General features: G+C 38.6%; 1 protein-coding gene and 1 pseudogene across 4 annotated transcripts in view; one reads left to right on the top strand and one right to left on the bottom strand.

Moving 5' to 3' along the window:
* Positions 1-26,433, bottom strand: part of OPHN1 (oligophrenin 1) — a 526,199-nt gene that overhangs the window by 485,797 nt on the left and 13,969 nt on the right. The window lies entirely within an intron of this gene.
* LOC140627773 (heterogeneous nuclear ribonucleoprotein A1-like) lies at positions 24,470-25,505 on the top strand (annotated as a pseudogene).

Below are 26,433 nucleotides of genomic sequence, written 5' to 3'. Positions count from 1 at the left end.
CTAAATTGGACTCTACCCTGTTTTCCAAACCTATGCTCATCTCTGTACCACCTTAGTCCTTTTTGCCCTAGGCATTCTTTTGTCTTTGCCTCCATCATCTCTCTTAATCGTAATCCTTCTTGCAAGGCCCATGTCAGATCTCACTTTCATCCTCCTTCCCAGGTCCTCCCAATTGAATGTAATTTCTTCCTTATTTGAACTCTCATGGGACAATCTATGTCTAATGTTGCTTGTATGATTCTTGATGTTATAGATATTTATGTACTCATCTTCACTGCTTCATTGGATGATGTCCTTGGAAGATTACAGTTGTTTCTTAATAATCTTTATAATACTGAATAATATGAGGCCTAGTGCCTTGCATATATCTGGCTTTCCAAAATTATTTGTGAAATTGAACAGAGTTCTCTTTAGTTATCTTTACTGTTTTATTGTTCCAGTAGTCTATCTGAAATCTTTCTAGGCAAGGCTCACATGCCACCATCTCAATTACAACTAGTACTACCCCCACAGATGATCATTTATATGCTGTTTATACTGTATTTCAGCCATCTATCTTGTTTTAAGTTAGCCATATTTGTGAATATCTCCCCTCCTTTCTTGGGATAGGGATTGGTTCTGATTCATCTTTGTATATTCATGAATTTAAGCACAGTGCCTGGCTCATAGAAAGATATTCAGTGACTATTAGTTGAATTGAATAACTATAATTATCCTAAAGTTTATATTTTTTACCATCTTTTCAAGAAATCTATTATGATCAATCAGCCACATTCATAGTGTGATTAGTATATAGAACAACATTTCTCCCATTTGAGAACCACTCTAAGAAACATTCCCTGTCAAAGTCATGAATGGTGAACTTCTAGTATCCACTGGGAAGTAGAGGCTGTATAAGCACATCTGGGGTTGTGTTGTGTGCAAGAGTAGAAGGTTATGACATTAAAAAAAATCTGTGAGTATAATACTAACAATCAGTGATAACATATATCAGTTAGGATGGTCTACCTCATGCTGTAGTATCAAACAACCTATAAAAAATCAGTGGCTTATATTAACAAAGGTTTATTTCTGTATCATGATTCATATCCATGGAAATTTGTCTGGGTGCCCTGTTTATCACAGATATGCATGGACTAAGGCTGATGGAGCTCCATTTTTTTTTTGTTTGCTGGTTTCAAGTTTTTATTTAAATTTCAGTTAGTTAACATATAGTGTAATATTAGTTTCAGGAGTAGAATTTAGTTATTTGTCACTTACATATAACACTCAGAGCTCATTACAAGTGCCCTCCTTAATACCCATCACGCATCTAGTCCATCCCCCACCCGTCTCCCCTCCAGCAACCCTGTTTGTTTTCTGTAGTTAAGAGTTTCTTATTATTGGCCTCCCTCTCTTTTTTTCTCCTTACCCTATGTTTATCTGCTTTATCTCTTAAATTCCACATATGAGTGAAATCATATGGCAATTATCTTTCTCTGAGTGACTCATTGTGCTTAGCATAATAGTCTCTAGCTCCATCAATGTCTTTGCAAATGGCAAGATTACATTCTTCTTGATCAATAAATAATATATGTACAACATATATTATAATATATAATATAAATAATATATATATAAATATATATATCCACTCATTAGTCAATGGACATTTGGGTTTTCTCCATAGTTTGGCTATTGTTGATAATGCTGATGTAAACATCAGGGTGCATGTATCCTTTGAATCAATATTTCTGTATTCTTTGGATAAATACCTAGAAGTATAATTGCTGGATTATAAAGTAGTTCTATTTTTAACTTTCTGAGGAACCTATAGTGGTTTCCAGAATGGCTGCACCAGTTTGCATTCCCACGAAGAGTACAAGAGGTTGCCCTTTCTCCACATCCTTGCAAACACCTGTTGTTTTCTGTGTTGTTCATTTTATCCATTCTGACAGGCATGAGATGGTATCTCATCATGGTTTTGATTTGTATTTCCCTGATGATGAGTGATATAAACCATCTTTTCACGTGTCTGGAGCTCCATTTTCATATATGCTTTTCATAATCATTAGGACAGTGGAGAAAATGAGGGTTAACTCCATTGTGCTTAGAGCTTCTACCTGAAATGACATATATCACTTCTGCTCATATTACATTGGCCAAAGTAAGTCACATGGTCAAAGATGCCTTTAGAGAAGATGGAAAAGTGCAACCCTACCAGCTGCCTAGAGGTAGGAATCAGCAATATTTGGTGCATAGCACTAATATCTACCATACATAGTAAAGGCTTCATGAAAATAATATTGTAAAAACTAAATTCAGGATGCTTAGGGAGGGCCAGGGAGAAGGATAAAGAAGTGTTCAGCTTTGTCAGAACCTAAGTACTTCAGAGGTTCTTATGGAACACTTTTTGTATACTAGGCAATGAGCTGGGGTGATTAACAAGACTAATATGGTCTCTGCTTTCAGGGAATTTACATTCCAGAAGCAAGCAAAAACGTAAGTAAGCAGACTGACATTGTGGTAAAAACTGTGATGTGACTACACAAAGGCTGGGAGAATAATGGAGGGAGACTTTCTTTTGCAGCATAGTCAGGAGAAGATTCTTAGAAGAGGTGGCATTTAATTTGGAAGGCCCCAACCATGCAAAGATCTGGGCATGGGATTAGAAGAACACTGCTGGCAGAGGAAAGAGTGTATGCAAAGACTCTGAGGTTGCAAAGAGCTTCCTTTATTCCCCTTCAAGATATTAAAAGAGGGCAGCCCGGGGGGCTCAGCAGTTTAGCGCTGCCTTCAGCCCAGGGCCGGATCCTGGAGACCCAGGATCGAGTCACACGTCGGGCTCCCTGCGTGGAGCCTGCTTCTCCCTCTGCCTGTGTCTCTGCCTCTCTCTCTCCCTCTCTGTGTGTCTGTCGTGAATAAATAAGTAAAATCTTTTTTAAAAAGATATTAAAAGAAGAGCAATGTAGCTAGAAGGTATTGAGTAGTTGCCTATTCACTCAATGCCTGTTGGTCAGGTAGGGAGACAAAGTGTAGACCCATTAGAGAATTTAAAACAGGAAGATTCAAGTGATGTGATTTATATTTTCAGCTTACTCTGGTTACTCCATGGACAATGAATTCAAGATGGGCAAGAGTGGATAAGGGAAGACCGGTTAGGTGGTAGGTGCAGTGGTACATGTGAGATGATGATGGCTTAAATCAGGAGGAGACAGAGAAAAATATATCAGAGAAATATTTTAGGAGTTTAAATCAATGGGTTTGGTGATGGATTAGATATGGAAAATGAGGGAGGGAAACATCACAAGATAACTGGTTTCTAGATGGATGTTGGGACCATTCTCTGAGATGGGGAATCCTGGAGAGGACCATTTTTTTGAAAGATTGGGCATTAGATTACATATATATTGAGAAGCCTTCCTGATACACAGTCCAGGCATACTGCCTAGAGGTTAGGGCCAGCTCTCTGATACTATATATAAATGTGACATTCAAGGCAAGGGGCCCAGGGCAAGTGACTTCATTAAATGCATCATCGCTGCAGGAATGGAACATGTAGAAGGGGCTGGAGAACAGGTTAGTGCATTTGAAAATTTCAAGTGAAAAATGTGTTGGCTTGAAATCTTTGGCAACTACTCCATAGTGTTATTATAGCTGCAGCTGAAATCAATTAATGGAGAAGTAGATGAAAATCCAAAACATCCAAAGATCATTCAAGTATTGGGGCACTATGGAAGAGGGTAAGGGTGATCTTTAGGTGGATCTTTCTCTTATTGGACAGAGGATAAGTTGATAAAAATGCACACAGATGCAGTCATGAGCAACTCTAAAAGTGTTTCCTAAAAATACCAGCAAATACAAGCTAGCAAATGGCGGTACAGAGGAAAGGCAAGAGGCAACATAAGACAGAAGTGAGCTCCAGTTTCTTTGCAGTCTTTTGTGCCTCAATCTGGTATTTGTCCTTGTAGATATTCTGGTCTGGAATAGCTGGCCTCTTAGTCTTTCTTTGACTCACTTCCCAACCCCAAGCAAGATCATTAAATTATTTTTATAAATGTTAGAGGATAGAAGTAGCCAGATTTGAGAAGAAAAAGTAGCAACCAAGAGCAGCGCCAAAAGGAAGATGGTGGTGATAAAAACAAAAACAAAACCAAAACAACTCTGGGGATTAAGAAGGGTTAACTAGTTAACCTAATAGAGAAAAAAAGCCAAAAGAAACAGACTCTCAGGCTGTGTTAGGCCACAGTGTGGAAATGAATTCAGCTACCTGAGAAACTGCAGGCTTGTAGTGATACGTAACTGGCTTCGCTAATAAAATGCCTGGAGTGCAGGGCTAGGTGGGAGGGAGTCTGTTCTGTAAACTTGCTGGAAATCCATAGCAAATGCATGTTGTCCCCAGTTTACAGCAAATTTTAAGATAAAGGTTAAAAAAAGAGGAAAAGGTTGTTAACCTTGCTATGATTTTATCTAAATGGAAGTTCCATTATAGGCTTAGAGAAGTTTAAAAGAAATCTGAGTGAACTGTACTGGAGGCTGTTTCAACATAACTCTTCTCTTGTTAAACAGCCCTGGGACCGTTCCCAAGGCAAGAGCTGCTCACAATGGGGACATCATTTTCATTAGCCACCCAGAGAAGATTAACAACAGGATTTAGTTATTTGTGGTTTCCTCATGACCCCCACAGTCCAGAGTCACATGCTTCCGGGAGCAAGCTCCCCTAGGAAGACAGGGAGTGATAGGTAAACTTATAGCCAGCTTCCACTGACTAGGGGCTCAATCTGCAAGACAAGCATTCAGAGTCAGTAATTCCCTGGTAGTCCTTCAGATAAATCCTTATGCCATAGACATGGGGAGAAGGCATGTGGTTTCACCTAGCCTTCACATTCTTGATGCTTACTGCCTGCCTATGCAGGGAAATCCTGCCTTGTTTTGTCTCAGGGAGGAATAATTTGAGGGTCCTACCAGCCAGCCTCCAACCTCAGTAATCTGTTAATCTGAATCTTTACTATGTATTCAAAGCAAGGATCCTAGATTCCTCAGGAATCCTGAAATTACCTTCATGTAAAGTAGTAACAATTAGAATATATAATTAAAGGAAAGACATTTTATTTTATATTCCGGTATACTTAACATACAGTGTAATATTAGTTTCAGATGTGCAATATAGTGATTCAACAATTCTATACATTACTCAGTGCTCATCAAGGTACGTATACTCTTAATCCCCCTTGTCTTTTTCACCTATCACCCCACCCATCTCTCCTCTGGCAACCACCAGTTTGTAGTCTATATTCAAGTATCTGTTAAGGGGGATCACTTATCATGATGAGCACTGAGTAATGTACAGAACTGTTGAATTGCTCTACTGTACACCTAAAACTAATATGGCAAAGTATGTTAACTATTATGGAATTAAAATAAAAGACTCTTTTTTTGTTTCTCTTCTTCTATTTGTTTGTTTTGTTTGCTAAATTTCACATGAGTAAAATCATACGGTATCTGTATTTCTCTGAATGACTTAATTTCCCTTAGCATTATGCCCTCTAAATACATCCATGTTGTCACAAATAGCAACATTTCATTCTATTTTAAGGCTAAATAGTATTTTATTATATATATATTCCATTATATATGTTCATATATATGTACATATATATATGCTATTATATATATTCCTATAGGAATATAAGTATATATGCCATACTTTCTTTATTCATTTAACTGTAGATAGCCATGTGGGTTGATTCTATGTCCTGGCTATTGTAAATAATGTTCTAAGAAATATAACGGGTTTTGAATTCGTGTTTTGGTTTTCCCCACTAGTGGAGTTATTGGTTCAGATGGTAATTTTATGGTAAATATTCAAGAAACCTCCATACTGTTTTTTATAGTGGGTTACCAATTTGCATTTCCACCAACAGTGCACAAGGGTTCCTTTTCATCCACATCCTTGGCAACACTTGTTTGTTGTGATTTTATTTTAGCCGTTCTGACAGGTATAAAGTGATATCTCACTGTGGCTTTCATTTGCATTTCCCTGATAGGTGGGATGTTGAGCATCTTTTAATGTGCCTATTAGCCATCTGTATGTCTTCTTTGGAAAAATGTCTTTTTGGTCTTCTGCCCATTATTTGATCAGATTATTTGTCTTTTGGGTATTGGCTTGTATAAGTTCTTTATATATTTTGGATATTAACCCCTCATCAGATATATCATTTGCAAATATGTTCTCCCATTCAGTAGGTTGCTTTTTTTGTTTTGTTGATGGTTTGCTATGCTGTGCAAAAGCTTTTTATTTTCATGTAGTCCTAGTAGTTTCTTTTTGCTTTTGTTTCCCTTGTCTTAGGAGACATATCTAGAAAAATGTTGTCAGGGCTGATGTCAGGGAAATCACGGCCTGTGTTCTTCTTGAGGATTTTTATGGTTTTCAGTTTCACATTTAGGTCATTAATCCATTGTGAGTTTATTTTTGTTTATGGTGTTAAAAGACGGTCCAGTTTCATTCTTTGAACATGGGGCTGTCCAGTTTTACCAGCATCACTTATGGAAGAGACTGTGTTTTCCCCATTGTTTATTCTTGCCTCGTTTGTCACAGAATAATTGATCACAAAATCATGATTGATTTCAGGGCTCTCTATTCTGTTCTGTTGATCTCTGTGTCTGTTTTTGGGCCAGTGCCATGCTGTTTTGATTACTACAGCTTTGTAATATAACCCGAGGGCTGGAATTGTGATGTCTTCAGCTTTGTTTTTCTTTTTCAAGATTGCTTTGGCTATTTGGGGTCTTTTGTGGTTCCATACAAATTTTAGGATTGTGTGTTCTAGCTCTGTGAAAAATGCTGGTGGTATTTTGATAGGATTGCATTAAATATGCAGATTGCTTTGGATAGTATAGATATTCTAACAATGTTTTTTATTCCATTCCATAAGAATGGAATTTTTCTCCACTTCTTTATGTCCTCTTCAATTTCCTTCATAAGTGTTCTATAGTTTTCAGAAGTGTTTATTCTTAGGTATCTTATGGGTTTTGGTGCAACTGTAAATGGAATTGATTCCTTGATTTATTTTTCTGTTGGTTCATTTTTGGTGTATAGAAATGCAACAGATTTCTGTGCATTGATTTTACAACCTGTGACTTTGCTGAATTCATGTATCTAGCAATTTTTGATGGATTCTTTTGAGTATTCTACATAGAGTATCATGTTTTCTGCAAATAGTGAAAGTCTGACTTCTTCCTTACCAATCTGGGATGCCTTTTTCTTTTTTTAATTGCCTGATTGCTGAGACCAAGACTTGCAGTACCATGTAAATAGTTATGGTAAGAGTGGAAATCCCTGTCTTGTTCCTGACCATAGAGGAAAAGGTACCAGTTTTTCTCCAATGAGGATGATATTAGCTGTGGGTCTTTTGTATTTGGCTTTTATGACATTGAGGTATGTTCCATCTACATCCACTTCGTTGAGGGTTTTTGTCAAGAATGGATGCTGCATTTTGTCAAATGCTTTTTCTGCATCCAGAAAGTGCACTATTAATTATTTACCCAAGGGATACAAAAATACAGATTTGAAGAGGTACATGCATCTCGATATTTGTAGCAGCATATATGTTTATGGTAACAATAGCCAAACTATGAAAAGATTTCAAGTGTCCATATGGTATATATGTGTGTCTGTGTGTATATGTGTGTGTGTGTATATATATATATATATATATATATATATATATATATAGGAACATTATATGATGGAATATTACTCAGCCATCAAAAAGGGTGAAATCTTGCCATTTGCAATGATGTTACAGAGTTAGAGTGTACTATTCTAAGCAAAATAAGTCAGCCAGAGAAAGACAAATACAATATGATTTCACTCATACGTAGAATTAGGAAACAAAACAGATGAACACATGGGAAGAGAGAAAAAAGAGGGGAGGTGACTGGGTGGTTTAGTGGTTGAGCATCTGCCTTTGGCTCAGGTCATGATCTCAGGGTCCTAGGATCAAGTCCTGCATCAAGTCCCCACAGGGAGGCTGCTTCTCCCTCTGCCTGTGTTTCTGCCTCTCTCTGTGTGTCTCTCATGAATAAATAAAACCTTTCTTAAAAAAAGAAAGAGAAGGGAACAAACCATAGAGACTCTTAACAGTAGAGAACAAACTGAAGGTTGATGGAGGGAGTTGGGTGGGGGATGGGTAAATGGGTGATGGGTATTAAGGAGGGTAGTAGTTATGAAGAGCACTGAGTATTATATGTAATTGATGAATCACTGAATTCTACTCCTGAAACCCAAAAATAAAAATTTAAAAAACATAAAGGTTACATTTCTGGGAGAGATTGAAACTACAAAATAATAATAATAATAATAATAATAATAATAATAATACAAACTTAAAATGGATTAAAGATCTAAATGTGAGACCTGGATCCCTGGGTGGCACAACGGTTTGGCACCTGCCTTTGGCCCAGGGCATGATCCTGGAGACCAGGGATCGAGTCCCACATCGGGCTCCCTGCATGGAGCCTGCTTCTCCTTCTGCCTGTGTCTCTGCCTCTCTCTCTCTGTGTCTATCATGAATAAGTAAACAAAATATTTTAAAAAATAAAAATTAAAAAAATAAATGTGAGACCTGAAACCATAAAACTCCTAGAAGAGAATACAGGTAGTAATTGCTCTGACATTGGCCACAGCAACATTTCTTCAGGTATGTCTCCTAAGGCAAGGAAAATAAGAGTAAAAATAGGTAAGTGGGACTGTACCAAACTAAAAAGCTCCTGCATGGTAAAGGAAACCATGCACAAAACAAAATGGCAACCTACCAAACAGAGAAGATATTTGCCAATGATATATTCATTAAGGGTTTAATATCCAAAATATAAAAAGCGTTCATGCAACTCAATGGCAAATATATATATATATATATGTTTAAAAATAGAGGATCTTAGGGCACCTGGATCGCTCAGTCATTTAGGTATCCAACTTTTGATTTTGGCGCAGGTCATGATATCAAGCCCTGCTTCAGGTTCTCCACTCATCAGGGAGTCTGCTTCGGATTCTTTTTCCCTCTCCCCCTGCTCTTCTCCTACTCGTTCTCTAAATAAAAAAATAAAGAAATCTTTTATTTATAAATAAATAAATAAATAAATAAATAAATAAATAGTATCCGAATAGAGAAATTTCCAAAGACGTCAGATGTTCAAAGGCACTTGAAAAAGATTCTAAACATCATCATCAAGGAAATACAAATCAAAGCCACAATTAGGTATCACCTTATACCTGTCAGAGTGATTATTATCAAAAAGATGAGAATTAACAAGGGTTGGCAAGGATGTGGGAAAAAAATGAATCCTCATATACTGTTGATAGAAATATAATGTTGTGTAGTCACTATGGAAAACAAATGGAGGTCCCTCGATAAATTAAACATAGAAGTACCATTTTGTAGAACAAATCCACTTCTGGGTATTTATCAGAAGAAAATGAAAACACTAATTCAAGAAGATATATGCACCCACATGTTCTCTGCTGCAGTATTTACAATAGCCAAGATATGGAAATAACCTAAAAGTCTACCAATGGATGAATGGATAAAGAAGATATGGTATATATTTGCAATGGAATATTACACAGCCATAAAAAGAATGAGATCTTGACATTTGCAACAATGTGTCTCGATCAGGAGGGTATTATGTTAAGTTAAATAAGTTAGTCATAGAAAAACAAATACCATATTATTTCACCCATATGTGGAATCTAAAAAGCAAATCAAATGCCAAAATAAAAAACCAGAATCAGTCATATAAATATGGAAAATAAAGTAATGGTTGCCAGAGCAGAGGAACATAGAGTTTGGTCAAAATGGGTAAAGGGGAGTGGAAGATATAGGCTTCTAGTTATGGAATGAGTAAGTCATGGGGATGAATGGTACAGCACAGGGAATCTAGTCAATTATACTGTAATAGCATTGTATGGTGACAGTAGCTACACTCGTTATGAGCATAGCATAACATACAGGGAAGTTGAATCACTACACTGTACAACTGAAACTAATGTAACATTGTGTGTCTACTATACTTCAATAAAAAAAATTTAAAAAGGAAAACAAAAAGAAAAGAGCTGCTGCAGTGACTCAAAAGCAGAGAGGAAGCAAGGGAAGAGGAAAACTCAAAACAGTCAAATAGCCTGCCATCGAATGTGAAATTATACCTCTCCAACTTGTTTAGGTCCACTGTGTAACAGACCCTGTTTATGTATTTCCACTGGTATTTCCAAATTACTTCTGCAATAATTGGGGCACAGTGAGGAGTTCAAAAAGGGGTCAGCTTTCTAGAAACAGAGGATGTCTGTGTATTCAGGGAGAAGACTTCTACTCACAAATTTATTAATGTACATTAACCCTACCCTGTGGCTCTCTCAGAATAATTGACTTTTAATCATGCCAGATCCCTGAGGAATGTAGTCAGATTCAAGGATTCAAGGCTGAAGAATGAGATATACCCTCTATACCCATATCCACACATCACTGTTACTGTGCTTTTCTTCAAAGTCAACACCTATAAAATCTATGCCATGACACCCATCCTTCTCCATACCCCAACCTAGGCCCCTTTGTTCTACCTCCTCTCTGATTATGTAGCCAAAAAGGGTCCCTCCCTAATTGTTGCAATTTCAGCAACTTTGAAATCCTAGATAAAACATTGTACTTTGAATTGCCATATAACACTCTCACTGCATTTTTAACCCACTATCCAAATTTAGGTAGAAGCTAATCACCAACTGGTGAGGGAGAAGGAAGTCCCTTTACATTACACTGCATGACATGCATAAGACAAGAGGAAATAGAGACTGGAGAGGGAAGGATTTGTGTTAAGAAACCAAGGCAGGAGACCAGGTCCCATTAGGGACAAGGCCACAATTTCTGCGTTAATCCTTGGATAAGCCACTGAACTATTCTTTGTCTCAATTTACCTGTTATAAAATGGCTCTCATTATTCATTCAAGTAGAATACTTAGAGAATAATGAGGGTCAGGTACTATGTTAGGCATTTGGACCAGACCTAAAGAGTATTCTCTTTCTCAGCACCAGTAGAACTTCAGCAAAGATATGACACTCAATGGCACAGCAAATAGAAATCTTTCTATTTGCTGATCTTTCTGCTAATCTTTTTTGCTGATCTGCTAATCTTTCTCAAATGATTACTATAGAAAAGCAAATCAAGATCAGGCACACTAATACCTTCCTTGTGAGTGAAGTTTCTTTTATATGCTATATCAGAAGGCTTTCTGATTAGTCCCTACTTCATTCTTACTGGGGCATGTGCAGGGCTATCTGACAGAAGCACTATGACTCGTGTTCCTTTGCTCTTCTCTTTATAAAATGTATTCTTAAATTCTCAATTAATGGCCCATATCCAAACTCCAACCAAATTGTTGATTACTACAATTTAAGTTTATTTATAACACAAGCATTGCCACAAATACGTTTTTATAAAATACTTAGCAGATCCTAACATGTATCAAGATCATATTACTTTTAAATATCTTATTTCATTAATACACCCAATGACCAACGTTGGTATTACTATCTCCATTTATAGTTGAAGGAACTGAGATTTGAAGAGGCTGGTAGCTTGCAAAATAACACCCAACTAGTCAAAGGCAAATATGTAATTTTAACCCAGGTCTGTGTTCCTAGAATGCTAATGCTCATTCCCAAAACATCAAGCTACTGTGCTAAGCCTCACCATGTCATTCTTTGCTGATAAACTCTATTTCCTATACAGAGAATATGCTGAAACCTAAGCTCAGTAACATAACCTTAACCAAGAGCATATCTTTAACTACTTTAGTCCCAAGTGTCCTCTAGGTAAGACTGAAAAAAAATAGAAGACTTAATTAAAGCCCTGGGATCCAAAAGTTGTATTTTCCCTAACAAACTAGCATCCAGTGCTCCCAAAAGGACAGACATTAATGATGGAAAACATTCCTCAGGAAACAATCTAATTCTATTCCTTTTCTAGCTCTCATCTATTTTGGCTGATTTAGGTGCCTGGAAAACAGAGTTGTTGTGGACTCCATGGCCTCCCAGACCTCTTCTAACACTATAATTCTGACTGCCCTACTTATATAAGGGAACTTGTGGTTATTCTCTAAAACTCCGTTTTAGAGGCCAGATTATTCCATTTTAGTAGAGATGCCACTATAAATAACATGAAATCACATCTAGAAATTGCCATGCTTTTAAAATTTGTATTAAATCATACCAAAATGTCAAAAATCATACTAATTAATCACAAGAAATAAATAAAAACCAGGAAAGCTGAGAGGTACTCCTGTTCATAACATTTAATTTCTTTGGACCTCCGTGAAATAATATCTGAACAGTTGGAGAAAGCCTGACTGAGCAGCATGCCCAGTTGTGACTTTTGTGGTTTCTGTCCAGTTACCTTCATTGCTAACTATCAAGGGAATTGCTATCTGGCCCTTTTAGTAAACCAGAAATTCCCAAATCTGTCAGGGAGAAGAAAAGATTCCTCTTATGACAAATAATACATCAGAAATCATGGGTTTCCCTTACAGCAAAGCCATAGGTTATACCTTAGGGCTTAATATACCAGTTCAAAATTCAAAATCAACAAACACATACAAACTATTCAAGGGATATGTAAAAGATCCCAATGATGGTCTCTGATGGGAAAGAGGAAACAGGGGTTCCTGGTCAAATGCTGAACAATTTCAGCACTGGAGAAGCAACATGCTTCTGACTGGTCACTGGGGAAAGTAAAAATCCTGGATGATAGCTTCTTGAGACCAGAGCTGAGATTGTGTCAGGTCCTGGGGCTAGGCATTAGGGATGCATCACTGGTGATGGAGCCTTTTATCCACTTAAACAAACAAACAAACAAAAACACCTAGTAGCACCATATGGATTCTAAGCCTTCACTGTGTATCACAAAGTAGGCTATTTCTAAAGCCACTTCCTTACATATCTCTCTACACAAACCCAGATGAAGCTAGACAAAAACTAAGAAGTCCAAGGAACATTCAAAGAATTCAACATCTTGCCCTACCTAATAGTCAATTAATGTTACACAGATTATTCTTTTATTGAGGGCTATGTTGTCTCTGCTGAAACTATTCAAATCTGCCATTTTAGCAAAAAAGCAGCCTTAGGCAATATATAAACAAGATGGTGTGGCTCTGTGCCAATAAAATATTATTTACAAAAACATACATTGTTTACAAAATAGGTGGTGGGCATAATTTGCTCCATGAACCGTAGTATGCTGACCTTTGCTTTGGTGCAAAGAGAGCAAGGAGAAGTCTTTGAGAAATCAAGTAATTCCTTATCCCCTTTCGCTTTGGCCCAGGACTCCTAAGAAGGAGCAAAGAGCAAAGGCACAAGGCTAAAAAGTTTCCCCTAATCACTTATTCTTAAAGTCAGAGCCTATAAAACACTTCGAAGTATATACTGCCTGTGACTATCTATTCTACCTACTTCTATTTGGCACCATTAGAAAACAAAAGTCTCTGTTGATCCAATAGAGAGACCAGAGTGACCTTCTTGGACATGCCAATGGAATGCTACATGTTCTTTATTAAACATCATATTATTAACTCTTGCCTGATGTAGAAACTCAGTTTCCCATAAGAAACATCAAAGCCACAACTGTCAGTTTTCACGAACACCCAGAAGCTCCTGGAGGGCCACACTTTGGGAAAGCTAGTCCTAAAGACAACTACTACTCCTTGAGGTTAAGACTGCTCCTGAGAGAAAAGAATTCTCCCTAGAAATACTTGCCAAGCAAGTGCCTCCTTGCCCAGTGACTGGTTCAATGCTTTAATCAGCCAGATCCTGCTGGACTTGTTAGACCTGACAAAACAACAACAATAACTTTGGAAATAATACCTTACATGGGCCAGGGCAAAACTGCCTGCTGCAAAGGAAATCTGTATAATGGGCTTTGCCCAGGAAACATGCCAATTATTCTCATACTAGCAGGGAAGCAGAAGCTGATTAAAGGCACAGGGGTGAAAAAGAGGTATTAGGACCAAAAGGATTGGTCCTAAATATCACCATGGCATACCTATATTTATGAGCTCCTTTGAATGGGGGCTGCCTAACACATGACATGAGGGAAAGGACCAAAGACTTTAAATCACAATTTGGAGGGTGGCAAGTGAGTCATCAGAGCAGAGACAGGTAGCCAGGCATAAAAACAAGGGGAGGAGGGCGGGAGGTGGGGGTGAATGGGTGACGGGCACTGAGGGGGGCACTTGACGGGATGAGCACTGAGTGTTATTCTGTATGTTGGCAAATTGAACACCAATAAAAAATAAATTTATTATTAAAAAAAACAAGGTACAGTAAGGCAAGGTTTCTGAGAGGGCCTTCTAGGGTCCAGAAGGTAGGAGATGGCAGCTGGCAATGGGCAACACTGAGGAGAGTGAATAATAAGAGTTTACAGATAGTGAGATACATAAGAAAATGGTGCTAGGGGGGCAGGCTCAAGGAGCAGAAGTGGGCTGAGTACAAAGCCAGGCCAGAGCAGGGACATCCACCAGGGAGAACTGGGTAACTACCATGGCAGGAGACTATACAAGAAAGCCCAGAGACAGAATTCCCAAACCTACCTTTAGGGCATAACCAGTGATACCATTCTACAGAGAATACACTAGAATACAGAAGAAAATCTGAAGCCCTTGAGAGCCAGAAAATCTGGCTTTGGACCCTAATTTGCCACATATTAGCTGAATAACTCTAAGCAAATAAATCACTTAACTTCTCTGAATTTCAATTTCCTGATCTGTAAAACTGGGAAACCATTATTTGCCCTTGGTCACTTCACCTATATAAGAGGAACATTAACAATACCCTACCTGATTAGCTCTTAGGGTTGTTGTAAAGATCAAATAGAAATCATAGGTAAAACAGGTGAACTGAAAAGTACTAAGAAAGATGTTCTCCTTCCATTATTTTTACCAAGTATTATTATGAATGACACCAGTGCAAACATACGACTCCATCTAAAGATGAAACTGGTTTCAAACAAGATATATATTAGCCCTAAAAGTCAACATTCACATAACTTGGACTAAATAATGTCTCTACCATCTATGAAACCCCTAGAATAGAAAACTAAGTGACCTATTAAAATATCTCCCTGTTTTTCTTCCTTATTAACTAATTTACTATTTTAAGCTTCATTTTACATCCCAAAGCTATAATGAATGTTGTCCAGGGTCACCCCCTCACCTATCATCAATATGAAGCTTTTCCAATTCTTTTTAACCACCTCCATTGGCTTCAGAGAATTCTCCTTTATTTTTTTAAAAAGATTTTATTTATTTATTCATGAGAGACAGAGAGAGAGAGAGGCAAAGACACAGGCAGAGGGCGAAGCAGGCTCCATGCAGGGAGCCCGACATGGGACTAAATCCCCGGTCTCCAGGATCACGCCCTGGGCAGAAGGCAGCACCAAACCGCCGAGCCACCCGGGCTGCCCGAGAATTCTCCTTTAAAGATCTCTACCTTGGTCTGGACATTCTTCTTCACAGCAGCCTTCCCAGAATAGCACATATTTGGTTAATGATGCCAGAAACTACCACAAGCTCTGGGCTATCAGCCCTGCTAGCTACCCCCTTCTTTACTGCTGTTCTCCAGCTTTCAAGCCTTTCTTAATGGTCACTTCCCCTGCACATGCATACTGGTAGATGCTCCTGTTTCTCTACAGAAGGCCACATATCTCTTCCTTATATCTGTTCTTTCTAAACTATCTGTTTGTCCAAATAGCACTTATATTCTCTTTCATCATTAAAGGGAATAAAAACAATGTGGAACAGTGGAAAAAAAATACTCAGAAAATCTAAGGCTTAGCCTACTACTGACTAGCAGTAGGAAAGTACTTAAGCTCCCTAAGCCTTAGTTTCCTCATGTATAAAATGGAGATAATAACATTTTCCTTTCCAGATTAAGTTACATGAGGTATGTGAAAGTGCCCTGTATACTATAAAGTGCTTTGCAAATGTTAACTTACACCCACATCTACATCCACAGTTTATACCTATACCACCTATACCATCTATATTCACATCTATACCCACAGTTTATACCCACATTTATATCCACATCCAGGTAATTGGTCAACCTGAGTAAGATCACATTCACAAATCTCAGCCTTGTGTTGCCCAGCACAAACATCACCATATCTGAAACACAACCCAATTTGTATTAGAATTATGTCTTCCTCATTCATACTTGGATTCTCTAAATTCCACATATCTGGGGGGGGGGAATTCTATTATAAAAGATCTTTCTCTTGATCTTCTGTTTCATCAATCTAGGCAGGAGCCAACTAGATAAAGTACAACAGTAACTTCAGCCTGTCTAAACCTTACTTCCCCTACTCCATTTCTGCAGGTCTGTGAAATGCATGGCTATCTTCAGACCAACACTGGAGGTGCATTCATGGCACAAGGCAGTAAAAAGAAAACAAGACTCTTCTTTCACAATCTGAAAGTGATTCTGAAAAAAATATCATAGGCTTAGCAAAGAGGTTGTGAAGAGAAGAGACTGCTTGGTGAGGCACAGTGATATTGCACAGAACCCAGGAAGGTGAGTGGTTATTGGGTTCCAGTAGTGACTCTGGTTAACTGGCCCCACGATCTTGGACAGGGAACATCCCCTCTTAAGTTTGCTCTCTCATCTGAAAAATGAAAGAGTTAAATGTTCTCTGAAGGTCCCTTAGAACAGTATGAGTCCATTTTGAGCAAGATAATGCCCATTAATTAAAAAGAAGAGGAAATACTTAAACTTAGCAACTGCTTTTCACAAAGGAAAAACAAACAAAATGCCAAAATACCCCAGCTTTCCCTCCCCTTCCTTTCTGCTAGTGCAGCCATACAATCCCTGGCTGAGCTGTTACCCAATTAACACACTGATAACCCTTCAATTCATATTTAGTGCCATAACAGAATAATCATTCCCATAAACCCTGAAACACTGGGCATGGGTGTGGATTGGAGAAGGAAAACCAAATATGGAGAGAGATCAATATTTCTCATTTTAAGAGGAAGAGAACTCAGCATGGTGACAGTGGTGGCAAGGACATTATCTTTACGTTTGCGTTTTTTTTCCTGTTCTAGACAAAAGTTGTAAGGGGCTGCTACAAAACACCTTGATGGCTTGTTATTCATCACCCTCCCCCATCTAATGAATTCAGGGTAGATGAATTCAGGATTAGTCCCCAGCTGTCAAATGCCACTTGCATAATACATATTTTTCCAATCACACTGAAAGGCTTTTCCACAACAGTCTGGCTCTGGAAAGAGATCTGGAAGCTGAAATATGGCCCTCTTATTTCTGGGAAGTCCTTAATGAAAACCTTTTGCAAAGAACTGCCTTGAAGTTCCTAATATGGTACTATATAGTGTGGGGCCTACTGCTTGCCACTTAAGGAGAAAATTCATGCTTCCTTACGATAAAAATAATATGGGGAGAGGACTCTGTCATCCTTTAGTAATGAAACACATTTTCCAGTTATACACTATGCACTACGTGAAAAGAAGCTGCAATTTGCCAAAAGATATCATGGACCTCTGGAACTGCCCAACGAGCTGGTGTAGACTCTTGGGGAAAGAAAAAAGAGGACTGGTTTCACACCATCAGAATGTATAGCTGTTCTTCTATGACAAAGAACAGAAAACACAACCAGATCCTAATTAAATTGAAGCTAGACTGGTTAGCAGGAAAACTCCCTAAGGGGAGGGAATGAAAGGAAACTTACTACTGGTCCAGTTCTTTACTGCCAACTGGATTATTTCAAACATAAGCACCCTCAGCCCCAATAAAGAACATCCAGGCAATTTTAATGCAAGATACCTGCTTTAGAGTATAGTATAGTATAGAAAGAATCTTAGAATGCAAAATCAAAAAATCTGACTCTGGTCCCAATTTGGACCCCAGCTCTAGGTCCCTGTAGGAGTCAGTCCTCTCTCTTAGCTTCCTTTTCCCTAGACATGAACTCAACAGAGTAGATGTAAAGTTTTCTAAACAGTATTCCAGGTCAGTTATTCTATAAGAACCAAAGGAGGGGACCTGGGTGGCTCAGTGCTTGAGTGTCTGTCTTTGGCTCAGGTCGTGATCCCGGGATCCTAAGATTGAGTTCCGCATCAGGCTACGTGCAGGGAGCCTGCTTCTCCCTCTGCATATGTCTCTGCCTCTCTCTCTCTCTGTGTCGCTCATGAATAAATAAATAAAATCTTTTTTAAAAAAGAACCAAAGGAACCTCCGTTTCTCCATGCACAATGTGGAAAAAAATGACTTTAAGATATAACTCACATATCATAAAATTCACTAATTAAAGTGTACAATTAAGTGGGCTTTAGTATAATCAGAGTTGTGCAATTATCATTACAAGCTTAATTTAGAAAATTTGCGCAACCCCAAACAGAAATCCTTTGCCCATTAACAGTCATCCCAACCCTCCCTCCAGCCCTAGACAACCACTAACCTGATATACCAAGTTTGTTTAATGTTTCTAACATAAGGTAGTAGGCTTTTTTAAATATCTGTATTTATTAACATAATGAAATGGGTTTTTTTCTCTTATTCCAATTACTTGGTGTATTACGTTATTACATTGATTGATTTTCAGATGCTAAAATTTGGATTCCTGAAATAAATTCCACTTGAGTATAATATGTAATCCATGTTGCTGGGTTTGGTTTCCTAGCATTTTGTTTAGGATATTTGCATTTATATTATTAAGGGAATTTTGTCTATAGTTTTATTTTCTTATGATGTCTGGTCTTGCTCTCAGGCTACTACTGGCCTCAGAGAATATGTTAAGACGTGTTCTCTCTCTCTCTCTCTCTCTGTCTCTCTCTCTTGGAAGAGTTTGCAAAGAATGGGTATTAATTTTTCTTTAAATTTCTGGAAGAATTCACCAGTGAAACGATCTAGGCCTAGGCTTTTCTTTGTGGATAGTATTTTGATTACTAATTCGATGTCTTTACCCATTATAACTCTATACAGATTTTCCATTTATTGTGGAGTCAATTTTAGTAGTCTGTGTCTTCTTAGAAATTTAACCATCTCATCTAAATTACATAATTTGTTGGCATACAGTTATTCATAGTATTCCATTTTATTCTTTTTTAAATATTTTATAATGTTGGTAGTGTCCCCTCCATTATTCCTGCTTTTAATAATTCAAATCTTCTTATCTTTTCTCTTTGTAAGTATAGCTAATGACTTCTCAATGTTGTTGGTCTTTCTAAAAACCAACTTTTGATTTTTAAAAAATTTCTCTATGACTTTTCTATTCTTAATTTCATTTAATTTGACTTTATATTTATCACTTCTTTCTTTCTACTTTCTTTGGTATTATTTTTTCTCTTTCTAGTACCTTAAAGTGGAAGGTTAGGTTACTAAATTGTGATCTTTCTTCTTTTCTAATATAGGCATTTAAAGCTATAAATTTTCCTCTAAGCACTGTTTTTCCTGCATCCCATAATTTTTGGCATGTTGCTTTTATTCATTACAAAGTATTTTCTAATTGCCCTTATGATTTCTTTGGCCCAACAGACAGGAGTATGATGTATAATTTCCACATATATGTGAACTGCCTAAATATTCTTTTTATTGATTTATAATTTCATTCCATGGTAACTAAAGAATACTCACTTCATGTGAATAGTTAGACATGTTTTGTGGCCTAGCAGAAGGTCTATCCTGAAAAATGTTCCATGTGCACTTGAGAATAATGTGTATCTGCTGTTGTCATGTAGTGTCCAACAAATGTCTGTAAGAGGTCTAGCTGCCTTACAGTATTATTCAAGTCTTCTATTTCTTTACTGAACTCTGTCTAATCTATCCATTGTTGAAAGTGCAATATTGAAGTTTCCAACTATTATTTTTAGAGTATCTATTTCTCCCATCAATTCTGTCCACTTATGCTTCATGTATTGTGGGGCTCTATTCTTAGGTGCATATGCTTATAATTTTATTTATTTCTGATATATGGACTGTGATTACCATTATAAAATATTTTTTTCCATGCCAAAAATATTTTGTCTTAAAATCTATGTTGTCTGGGGACATGTGGGTGGCTCAGTCAGTTAAGTAACTGACTCTTGCTTTCACCTCAGGTCATGATCTCAGAATCATAAAATTGGGCCCCACTTTGGACACCACACTCAGCACAGTGTCTGCTCATACCTTGCCCTCTGCTTCTCCTTCTGTGCTCTCTTGAATAAATAAACAAACAAATAAAAAATATTTTGTTTAACTCTAATTTGTCAGGCAAGATGGTGGAGGAGTAAGATCCCCAAGTCATCTGCCCCCACCAACTTCCTTAGATAATTTTCAAATCATCCTGAAAACCTACTAATTTGACATGAAATTTAAAGAAAAAACAGCTGGAGCACTACAGAGAGAAAAGTTTGTGCTTCTAAAAAATACTTGTTTTTACTGGTGTGAGGTGGTATCTCATTGTGGTTTTGATTTGTATTTCCCTGATGGCAAGTGATGCAGAGCATTTTCCCACGTGCTTGCTGGCCATGTCTATGTCTTCCTCTGTGAGATTTCTGTTCATGTCCTTTGCCCATTTCATGATTGGATTGTTTGTTTCTTTGGTGCTGAGTTTAATAAGTTCTTTATAGACCTTGGAAACAAGCCCTTTATCCAGCAATTGCACTGCTGGGGATTTACCCCAAAGATGCAGATGCAATGAAACGCCGGGACACCTGCACCCCGATGTTTATAGCAGCAATGTCCACAATAGCCAAACTGTGGAAGGAGCCTCGGTGTCCATTGAAAGATGAGTGGATAAAGAAGATGTGGTTTATGTATACAATGGAATATTACTCAGCCATTAGAAACAACAAATACCCACCATTTGCTTCCACGTGGATGGACCTGGAGGGTATTATGCTGAGTGAAGTAAGTCAATCGGAGAAGGACAAACATTATATGGTCTCATTCATTTGGGGAATATAAATAATAGTGAATGGGAATAGAGGGGAAGGGAGAAGAAATGGGTAGGAAATATCAGAAAGGGAGACAGAACATGGAAGACTCCTAACTCTGGGAAACGAACTAGGGGTGGTGAAAGGGGAGGAGCACGGAGGGTGGGGGTGACTGGGTGGCCGGCACTGATGGGGGCACTTGACGGGATGAGCACTGGGTGTTATTCTGTATGTTAGCAAATTGAACACCAATAAAAATAAATTTATTTTTACAAAAAAAAATACTTGCTTTTAGCCACTGTACACTGAGCAAAATGACAAGAAAGAAGAACTCACCACAAATGAGAGAATCAGAAACAGTACTCTCTCCCACAGAGTTGCAAAATTTGGATTACAATTTGATATCAGAAAGCCAATTCAGAAGCACAATTAGAAAGCTACTGGTGGTTCTGAAAAAAGCATAAAGAATTCAAGAGATTTCATGATTGCAGAATTTAGATCTAATCAAGTCGAAATTAAAAAATCAATTAAATGAAATGCAATCCAAACTGGAGGTCCTAACGACAAGGGTTAATAAGGTAGAAGAAAGAGTGAGAGACATAGAAGACAAGTTGATGGCAAGGAAGGAAGCTGAGGAAGAAAAAGAGAAAAACAAAAGACCACAAGGAAAGGTGAAGGGAAATAAATGATAGGGGATCCCTGGATGGTTCAGTGGTTTGGCGCCTGCCTTTGGCCCAGGGCGTGGTCCTGGAGTCGCGGGGTGGAGTCCTGCATCCGGCTCCCATCGGGCTCCCAGCGTGGGGCCTGCTTCTCTCTCTGCCTGTGTCTGCCTCACTCTGTGTGTCTCTCATGAATAAATAAAATCTTTCAAAAAAAGGAAATAAATGATAGCCTCAGAAGGAAAAATCTACGTTTAATTGGGGTTGCAGAGGGTGCTGAGAGGGACAGAGGACCAGAAAGCATATTTCAAAAAAATCATAGCTGAGAACATCCCTAATTTGGGAAGGGCAACAGGCATTCAGATCCAGGAAATAGAGAGATCCTCCCAAAAACCATTAAAAACTGTTCAACACCTCGACATTCAATAGTGAAACTTGCAAATTCCAAAGATAAAGAGAAGATCCTTTTTTTTAAAGATTTTATTTATTCACTCATAGAGACAGAGAGAGAGAGAGAGAGAGAGAGAGAGAGGCAGAGACACAGGCAGAGGGAGAAGCAGGCTCCATGCAGGGAGCCCAACATGGGACTCGATCCAGGGTCTCCAGGATCACGCCCTGGGCTGCAGGCGGCGCTAAACCGCTGTGCCACCGGGGCTGCCCTAAAGAGAAGATCCTTAAAGCAGCAAGAGACAAGAGATCCCTAACCTTTATGGGGACAAATATCAGATTAACAGCAGACCTCTCCACAGAGACCTGGCAGGCCAGAAAGGGCTGGCAGGATATATTCAGGGTCCGAAATGAGAAGAACCTGCAGCCAAGAATACTTTATCCAGCAAGGTTCTCATTCAGAATAGAAGGAGAAATAAAGAGCTTCCAAGATAGGCAGAAACTGAAAGAATCTGTGTCCTCCAAACCAGCTCTGCAAGAAATATTAAGGGGGACCCTGTAAAAGAAAGAGGAAGTCCAAAAAACAATCCACAAAAACAGGGACTGAAGAGGTATCATGATGACACTAAACTCATATCTTTCTATCGTAACTCTGAAGGTGAATGGGTTTAATGATCCCATCAAAAGGCACAGGGCTTCAGACTGGATAAAAAAAGCAAGACCAGCTATCTGCTGTCTATAAGAGACTCTTTTTAGACCTAAGGACACCTACAGCCTGAAAATGAAAGGCTGGAGAACTATTTACCATTCAAATGGTCCTCCAAAGAAAGCAGGGGTAGCAATCCTCATATCAGATAAATTAAAGTTTATCCCAAAGACTGTAGTAAGAGATGAAAGGGACACTATATCATATTTAAAGGATCTATCCAACAAGAAGACCTAACAATAATGAATATTTATGCCCCTAACGTGGGAGCTGCCAAGTATATCAATCAATTAATAACCAAAGTAAAGACATACTTAGATAATAATACACTAATACTGGGAGAATTCAACACGGAGATGTTGTCATTCTGCAAATGACAGATCTTCTAAGCACAACATCTCCAAATAAACAAGAGCTTTAAATGATACAGTGGACCAGATGAATTTCACAGATATATACAGAACTTTACATCCAAATGCAACTGAATACACATTATTCTCAAGTGCACATGGAACTTTTTCCAGAATAGACCACATACTGGGTCACAAATCAGGTCTCAACCAACACCAAAAGATTGCATTGCCCCCTGCATATTTTCAGACCATAATGCTTTGAAACTTGAACTCAATCACAAGAAGAAATTTGGAGGAAACTCAAACACGTGGAGGATAAATAGCATCCTGCTAAAAGATGGAAGGGTCAACCAGGAAATAAGAGAAGAATTAAAAAGATTCATGGAAACTAATAAAAATGAAGATACAAAATCTTTGGGATACAGCAAAAGCAGTCCTGAGGGAAATACATATTTTCCTGAGGGAAATACATCTCAATACAAGCATCCCTCAAAAAATTGGAAACAACTCAAATACACAAGCTAACCTTGAACCTAAAGGAACTGGAGAAAGAACAGCAAATAAACCCTACACCAAGCAGAAGAAGAGACTTAATAAAGATTGGAGCAGGACTCAATGACACAGAGACCAGAAGAACTGTGGAACAGATTAACAAAACCAGGAGTTGGTTCTTTGAAAGAATTAATAAGATAGATAAACCATTAGCCAGCCTTATTAAAAACAAAAGAGAAAAGACTCTTAATTAATAAAATCACGAAAGAGATCACCACCAATACCAAGGAAATACAAACGATTTTAAAAACATATTATGAGCAGCTATATGCCAATAAATTAGGAGATCCCAATCTAGAGGAAATGGATGCATTTCTGAAAAACCACAAGCTACCATAAATGGAACAGGAAGAAATAGAAATCCTGAACAGGCCAATAATGAGGAAGGAAATTGAAGCAGCCATCAAAAACCTCCCAAGACACAAAGTCCAGGGCCAGATGGTTTCCCAGGGGATTTCTATCAAACATGTAAAGAAGAAACATTACCTATTCTACTAAAGCTGTTCCAAAAGATAGAAAGGGATGGAATACTTCCAAACTCATTTTATGAGGCCAGCATCACCTTAATTCCAAAACCAAAGACCCCACCAAAAAGGAGAATTATAGATCTGATGTACACAGATGCAAAAATTCTCAACAAGATACTAGCCAATAGGATCCAACAATACATTAAGAAGATTATTCATCATGACCAAGTGAGAATTATCCCTGGGATTCAAGGCTGGTTCAACACTCATAAAGCAATCAATGTGACTGATCATATAAACAAGAGAAAAAACAAGAACCATATGATCCTCTCAATAGATTCAGAGAGGTCCCTGGACGCCGCCGAGTAAGCATCGTTAAAGTCTCCACTCCCACCACCGTCATGTCTAAGTCAGAGTCTCCCAAAGAGCCTGAACAGCTGGGGAAGCTCTTCATCGGAGGTTTGAGCAACCGATGAGAGTCTGAGTGGCCATTTTGAGCAATGGGGGATGCTTACGGACTGTGTGGTAATGAGAGACCCCAATACCAAGCGCACCAGAGGCTTCGGGTTCGACTTGTACGCCACCGTAGAGGAGGTGGTCGCAGCCATGAACGCTCGGCTGCAAAAGTTGGATGGAAGAGTCGTGGAATCAAAGAGGGCTGTCTCCCGAGACGATTCTCAAAGACCTGGTGCCCACTTAACTGTGAAAAATATTTTTGTTGGTGGCATTAAAGAAGACACTGAAGAACATCATCTAAGAGATTATCTTGAACAGTATGGGAAAATTGAAGTGATTGAGATCATGACTGACCAAGGCAGTAGCAAACAGAGAGGTTTTGCTTTTGTGACCTTTGACGACCATGACTCTGTAGACATGATTGTCATTCAAAAATACCATACTGTGAATGACCACAACTGTGAAGTAAGGAAAGCCCTATCGAAGCAAGAGATGGCTAGTGCTTCGTCCAGCCAAAGAGGCCGAAGTGGTTCTGGAAACTTTGGTGGTGATCGTGGAGGTGGTTTTGGTGGGAATGACAACTTTGGTTGTGGAGGGAACTTCAGTGGTCGAGGTGGCTTCGGTGGCAGTCGAGGTGGTGGTGGATACGGTGTCAGTGGGGATGGCTATAACAGATTTGGTAATGATGGAAGCAACTTTGGAGGTGGCAGAAGCCATAACGATTTTGGCAATTACAACAATCAATCCTCAAATTTTGGAACCAAGAAAGGAGGAAATTTTGGAGGCAGAAGCTCTAGCCCCTATGGTGGTAGAGGCCAATACTTTGCCAAACCACGAAACCAAGGTGGCTATGGCGGTTCAAGCAGCAGCAGCAGCTATGGCAGTGGCAGAAGGTTTTAATTACTGCCAGGAAACAAAGCTTAGCAGGACAGGAGAGTCAGAGAAGTGACAGGGAAGCTGCAGGTTACAACAGATTTGTGAACTCAGCCAAGCACAGTGGTGGCAGGGCCTAGCTGCTACAAAGACATGTTTTAGACAATACTCATGTGTATGGGCAAAAAACTCCAGGACTATATTTGTGACTAATTGTATAACAGGTTATTTTAGTTTCTGTACTGTGGAAGATGTAAAGCATTCCAAAAAAGGGTTTTAATGTAGATTTTTTTTGCACCCATGCTGTTGATTGCTAAATGCAATAGTCTGATCATGATGCTGAATAAATGTGTCTTTTTCAAAAAAATAGATTTAGAGAAAGCATTTGACAAAATACAGCATCCATTCCTGATCAAAACTTTTCAGACTGCAGGGATAGAGGGAACATTCCTCAGCATCTTAAAAGCCATCTACAAAAAGCCCACAGCCAATATCATTCTCAATGGGGAAACACTGGGAGCCTTTCCCCTAAGATCAGGAACACAACAGGGATGTCCACTCTCACCACTGCTATTCAACATAGTACTGGAAGTCCTAGCCTCAGCAATCAGACAACAAAAAGAAATGAAAGGCATTCAAAACTGGCAAAGAAGAAGTCAAATTCTCCCTCTTCGCAGATGACATGATACTATACAGAGAAAACCCAAAAGACTCCACCCCAAGATTGCTAGAACTCATACAGCAATTTGGCTGTGTGGCAGGATACAAAATCAATGCCCAGAAATCAGTGGCATTTCTATACACTAACAATGAAACTGAAGAAAGAAAAATTAAGGAGTCAATCCCATTTACAGAGGATCGCTGGATGGCTCAGCGGTTTGGTGCCTGCCTTCGGCCCAGGGCGTGATCCTTGAGTCCCAGGTTTGGGTACCGCATTGGGCTCCTTGCATGGAGCTGCTTCTCCCTCTCCCTGTGTCTCTGCCTCTCTCTGTGTGTCTTTCATGAAGAAATAAAATCTTTAAAAAAAACATTTACA

The sequence above is a fragment of the Canis lupus genome, chromosome X (genome assembly GCF_048164855.1).
Source record: "Canis lupus baileyi chromosome X, mCanLup2.hap1, whole genome shotgun sequence".
Lineage (NCBI taxonomy): Eukaryota > Metazoa > Chordata > Mammalia > Carnivora > Canidae > Canis > Canis lupus.
The sequence above is the reverse complement of the archived record's forward strand: the minus strand, read 5'-3'. Positions and strand labels throughout refer to the sequence as shown.